Source organism: Adiantum capillus-veneris, chromosome 16 (assembly GCF_014529385.1).
Source record: "Adiantum capillus-veneris isolate H3 chromosome 16, ASM1452938v2, whole genome shotgun sequence".
NCBI classification, from domain to species: Eukaryota; Viridiplantae; Streptophyta; class Polypodiopsida; order Polypodiales; family Pteridaceae; genus Adiantum; species Adiantum capillus-veneris.
Genome location: NC_140946.1, coordinates 22,609,854 through 22,616,477, shown reverse-complemented (window position 1 = coordinate 22,616,477; position 6,624 = coordinate 22,609,854).

Genomic DNA, 6,624 nt, shown 5'->3' with positions numbered 1-6,624 from the left:
TGTGTTCAAGATGTTTGTTGCTGAGGACATGTTGGATGGGGATAATTACCCTATGTGGTCTTATATGATGCAACATGTTCTTGTGTCAAAGCAAGTCTGGAATATTGTGCAGGGCATTGATGTCGTCCTGGTTCTGAGGATGTAGGCGATGTTGAGGATGTTGCAGGTCTTGTTGCAAGGATTGCTGCTATTAGAGTTGTTTTGCCTACGACAAAACAAGCTCGTTGGGATGTAAAGGATGCACAGGCTCATGCATTGATTGCATTGTCTGTGAAGCGCACCATTACTCCTCACATTTGTTCAGTGAAACCTACAAAACAGGCTTGGGATATTCTAGCAGGTCTTTATGCAAGCCACAATGAGGCTAAAATTGCTTTGCTGCGTAAAGAGCTGGAATCAAAGATTATGCATGAGGAAGATGATATGGACACTTTCCTTGCTGGTGTCAAGGATATCAATGAGCAACTTATTGCTGCAGGTGAAGTCATTTCATATAGTTCCCTTGTGCAGACTATTCTTGATGCCTTACCAGATTCTTACCAGACTTTTGCTAGTACTTAGAGACTTATGACCCAAGGAAAGCCTGAAGTTGTCAAGTTTGATGCATTATGCACATTGCTATTGCAAGAGTCACTTTCGAAAAAAAACAAGACTAGGCAGCGTGCAGTTGAATAGGCTTTTATTGCTTCTCAAAGAAAGGGTGGTAACAGCAATGCCGCCACTTCTTATGGTTCTACTACAAGTGACAAAACTTCTGTTCCTAATGCTTCTGCTGGCAGCAATTTGTTTAGAAAGTCTGGTGATAAGGGAAAAAAGAAGATGCGTTGCCATTATTGTAAAGCTAATGATCACTTGATCAAGCAGTGTCCTAAGTTGAAGGCCAAAGAGGCTAAGAAGAAAGAGGGTCGTTCCACTACAAATGCTGGTTCCACTACAAATGCAGCCATTGTTGAGTCTTTTGTAAAAGGAGACTGTGATGCTGATGTTGATGTAGAATGGGCTTTTAGTGCAGAGTGCACTTACAATCCTGTTGTCCATGATGCATGCATGTCAGTTGTTGTAGATTCACATGTGTGGTATTTTGACAGTGGTGCTACAATGCATATTACCTCACATCGTGAATTGTTCACCTCTCTCAAGTCTATCCCTCATGGGAATTCTGTCCCTTGTGCCAACAATGCCTCTTATCCGGTTCAGGGAGTTGGAAAGATTGTGCTTACTGCTGCAAATAGCAGTTTTCTCACACTTATTGATTCACTTTATGTACCTGGGATCAAGAAAAATGTCTTGTTTGTACTTGCACTTGCTAAACTTGGAATTGTAGTCAAGTTTGTGGATGACAGATGTACAGTTCCTGATCTCAATTTTGGTGATAAAATTGTTGCATGTGGCCTTTTGTGTCGTGGGTTGTATAAGCTCACTTTGAATTACAAGTGTGGACAAAATTTTGCAAATGCAGTTGCAGATTCAAGGGATGTTTAAGATGCAAAACTATGGCATGCACGTTTTGGGCATCTGAATTTTGCCAGTTCGCTACATTTTCAGAGATTTAATATGGTTGCTTCTTTGCCGCCTCTTGAAGCACCTATCAAACATGTTTGTGAAGGCTGTATTTTGGGTAAGATGCAAGGTTCAAAGTTTCCAAAGGATGGTTCACTAGGGCCACATGCAGGTTGCAGCTTGTGCATAGTGATGTTTGTGGACCCATGCAAACTCCTTCCTTGGGCAATTACCTTTACTTCGTGACTTTCATTGATGATTACTCCAGGCATGCATGGGTATTTCCACTTAAAGCAGAGTCCGAAGTTTTTATGTGCTTCAAACAATTTCTGGCTATGGCTGAAAATGTATTGAAATGTACTATGGGTACCCTCCGTTCTGATCGAGGGGGGGAGTATATGTCTCATGAATTTAATGTATTTTTGGCTAGTCGTGGAATAAAACACCAATGTACAGTGCCTTATACACCTCAAAAAAATGGTGTTGCTGAGAGGAAAGACAAGTCACTTATGGAAATGGCACGATGTATGGTCAAAAGTTAAGCTTTGCCGCATTTTTTTTGGCTTGAGGCCATCATGTGTGCCACTTATGTACTTAAAAGGTGTCCTACAAAAGCTTTGTAGTATATTAGTCCATATGAATTATAGCATGATAGAAAGCCTTCCATTGAGCACATGCGTGTTTTTGGCTATTTGGCATATGCTTTGGTGCCACAAACACAGCGCAAAAAATTGGATGATAAGGCTGTCAAACGTATTTTTGTTGGTTATAGTGCTGAAAGCAAAGGTTACAGGTTGTGTACCATCTACAAAGAAAGTGTATTTTGGTTTCACAGGATGTAGTAGTGTTTGTGGAAGATTTTGTTCAGCCCTTGCTGAACAAAATTTTGTTCAGCAAGGGATGTAGTAGTGTTTGTGGAAGATTGTGTTCAGCCCTTGCTGTCATGTACTAGAGACAGTAATGTAGCTCAAAGGACATTTATGACACTTTGTTGCCTCTTTTCAGTGGTGGACGTTCAAATGTAAATTCCAATGAGGCAAATGTACAACCTATGGGGGTTTCCAAAAATGTTACAGATAAGCCTATTACTAATGCAGATGTACATGATGTGCTTGATGAGGAAAGGGCTGAAAATGAGTAGGCTAGAGGTATGCCAAAATGGCTGGTGCATACATTGCATGATAGTAAATTGGATGCACCTTTGTCTAGTCGTACTCATTCAGGCTCTGGCCATGCATCTTATGGATCATATTGTTATGCTTTGGATGTGTCTAGCTTACATGATGTTGAGGAACCTCTGTCTTTTGATGAAGCACAGAACTCAAAAAATTGGATGGCTGCCGTGCAATCAAAATATGATGCATTTATAGAAAATGACACATGGACTTTATGTGATTTGCCTCCTAGGCAAAAGGCCATTGGTACAAAATGGGTTTACAAGTTGAAACGCAAGCCAGATGGTGAGATCGATCGCCATAAGGCTCGACTTGTTGCAAAGGGTTATGCACAGCAAAAAGGCATAGATTATGGAGAGACTTTTGTTCCCACTTGTCGTATGACTATTGTGCGTTTTCTATGTGCATTGGCATCTCATTTTGGTTGGGATGTACATCAATCAGACATTGTTATTGCTTTCTTGAATGGTGACATTTGAGGAAGTTTATGTAACGCAGCCTCGTGGTTTTGTCAAGAAAGGACAAGAGGACAAAGTGTGCAGATGTAATAAGGCTTTGTATGGGTTGAAGCAATCTCCTCGTGCTTGGTATGAGAAAGCTGACACTCATTTGGTCAAACGAGGCTTTCGTAAAACAGTCCAACAGAAATCACATTGTATGTAAAGCGTGAAGGTGATGTACTTCTCATTGTAGTTCTTTATGTAGATGATTTGCTAATCACTGGACCATATGAGAGACATGTTGCTGAATTTAAAGATGATTTGAATGCTACTTTCAAGATGAAGTATTTGGGGTTGTTGCATCATTACTTGGGTATACAGTTTAAGTAGTGCGATGGTGGTATTTCCTTGTGTCGGAAAAGTTACATAGAGACATTGCTATGTAAGTTTGGACTTGAGGATTGCAAACCTATTGCCACTCCCATTGAAACAGGCTTGAAATTGAGTCTTCATGATGCTGGTGATCTTGTTGATGTCACTCTTTACCAAACTGTTGTTGGATGCCTCATTTATGTATGCAACACGAGGCCGGATATTCAGTTTGCAATCTCACAAGTCAGTAGATTTATGCATAGCCCAGGGTCTAAGCATTGGCAGGCTGTCAAGAGGATTTTTTGCTACCCTAGTGGCACTTTACATCTTGGCTTGTTTTATTCCAAGGGGGGATCATTACCGCCAAAATTACATGCTTTTGCAGACTCAAATTGGGCTGGTTGTTTTGACACACGAGTGTCCACAACTGGTTTTTGTTTCATGCTTGGCAGTTCATGTATATCATGGTTGAGCAAGAAGCAACCTACTGTGGCCACTTCGAGTTGTGAGGCTGAGTACATGGAAGTCTTCATAGCTACGGTTGAGTGTGTATGGCCCAGACGCCTTATGGTTGATTTGGGTGTTGGACAAGACACTGCCAACACTATCTATATTGACAGTCGGAGTGCACTGGCAGTTGCAAGGAACCTAGTTTTTCATGCTCGCACAAAGCACATTCAGGTGCATTACCACTATTGTAGGGAGAGGCTCTCAGCAGGAGAGATCAACTTGGTTTATGTGCCAACACAAGACAACCTTGCAGATCTTTTCACAAAGGCATTGTCTCGTGAGAAGTTCAAATCTTTCCGCAAAGCTTTGGGCTTACTCTCCTTTGTGGACTGATCATGTCCTCAGGGCATGGCACTTCCCTTTACTCATGTGCTAGCTCTCATTCACCACATCACTCCAGGGGGGATTTGTTACCATATACATGTGGTAGTGATGTGTGTGAACACACTAGGACCGCTTGGGCATTTTTTCCCTCTTTAGGAGGTTTTTCCCCCCTGCATTGTATATATGCCCATCACTCTAGGGCTATCTATCTTTCCATTGTACACTAAGTAACACACTCTCTATTGTGTGCCTTGAGCTTCCTTTGTCTTCTCCAAGCTGTGTGCATTTCTCTGCTACCTTAATTCTAACAATGATTCTTATGAAATATCCTATCAGACACTCAGGTTGTCGCTATCACTAGCAGCTTCCGTAACAACCGAAGAAGGCCAAAGAAAAGAACAACAAGTCAGAGTCAAAAAGCTTGACAAATCTAGATACCAAAGAGCCAGCTTGGCCAAAAGCAGGTATGGATCAAGAAGACAAAGATCTTTGATAAAAAATCACAAGATCCAAAACCAAAAGGGAAAAAGTCAAAGCCTACAAAAGAATCTAGGAAAAACACAAAGTTGCAAGCTTTTGCAACTTAGATTTAGGTTCCAAAGAAGTTGCTTCAAGCACAGAGAGGTGAAGAGCTTATTTGGATTCCTAAACAGATATATCATCAACTCCCAAAGTCTGAATCTCATCCCCAACCAAGAGTACAAGGGCTGAAGCAAAGACCGTGGAAGACTCACACAAAGACAAGGTGGATCTCAAAGAAGTCTCTTTAGAAAAAAACGAATCAGGGACAATTATAGGTTCCCAAATGAGCAGCATCAACAAAACAAACAGCAATCACAAAGAAGTGGGTCCCAAAGGAAAACAATTAAACTACTTTCACTACACCGCTTCTTGTATTCTTTCAATTCCTCCTATGGTTATAGTTAGAAAAGAACCAAATTGAGGGACAATGCCAAATACAAAAACCAACCACAAGGCTAAAATAGATCCCAAAGAAGCATCAACAAATAAGCAAGCCTTCAAAAAAAAAAAGGCTCTACAAAATTCAATCAAGCACATTGCTTAGAATAGAATAGAATGACAATAAGCAAACTACCCAAGCACAACACATACTTGTGGCGATACCTCGTCGTCAAGGAGGACTCCAAATAAGAGGGGGGAGGCATTCTAAATGTGTACCTAATACTATGAATATTAGAGGGCAATGTTTTGTGAGTTCTATTGAATGTGTTTGATTGTGATGATTTTTTGACAAAATTTAGAGTATATACGTATCCTCATAGTAGCGTTACAAGAGAAGTGTAGGGACAAAATCCATATATGAGTCCCTAGGGACATGCACACAATGTACATTGCGTTTAGAATTTTCTATTAATGAATTTTCTTTTTGTTGAGTTGATTTTTGGTTTTATTTCATTATTTTTGAGATTTTCTTTATTAAAAAAAACCCATAATCCAAGTGATGAACAAACTTAATATATGCTGAGCAATACAAAGAGAAGCAGGTACAAGAAAATGAGGAAACTTCACGAGGTATGCCTCAAAATACATATGCACAATCAGAGGTAAGAAAAGAATGCCGATCAGCCTTCAACAACAACATGAGGCCAAACATGACTAAGGATGGTCATAAAAATCCGGGTTGGACTACAAGGACAAGGGAAGTTGGTGATGCGACTAAACAAAATCACCCATCAAGTGCAAAGTTTCCTATCAAACACTTATGCGACTACAAGGCCGTATAAGGAAGTAGATCTTTATACTATAAATCTTCTATCTTGTATGTGACTTAATGAATCCTAACAAACAAAAGGGACTAACAACATTGGAAAAAACAAAAGGGGCAAAATGACAATCAAGTCATTTATCGTGATAAATGTGTGCAGAAACAACCAATGGTCAAGCAAAATTTTGGTCATCATCATTGATTCTACATGTGTTTGGTAGCCAGAAGGTGTCAAAGATGCCTGTCAGTCGTTTCCAAGACTGAAACCCAAAAGGTTAGCTTGTAAAGCCAAATACAAGTCCAAATCAAGCCAAAATGTTTTAGGAGGCTATGAAAAGAGGAAACAAGCTAAGGGTTTTTTTTTTTTGTATTATAACCCCTAGCCAAAGATGCAAGTTTTTCAAATTTGAAGCCATGTAGCCACCTACATACCTTGTACATCATGTATATCAGCTTTGGGGACAAATGGACAATGATACCTCATCCTTGTTCATCTATCACGAATGATGTCGGATAAAGCCCTTTTGAAGTAAGTTACTAACTTGGGGCACTGGGGTTTATCGGGCTTTAATTAAGT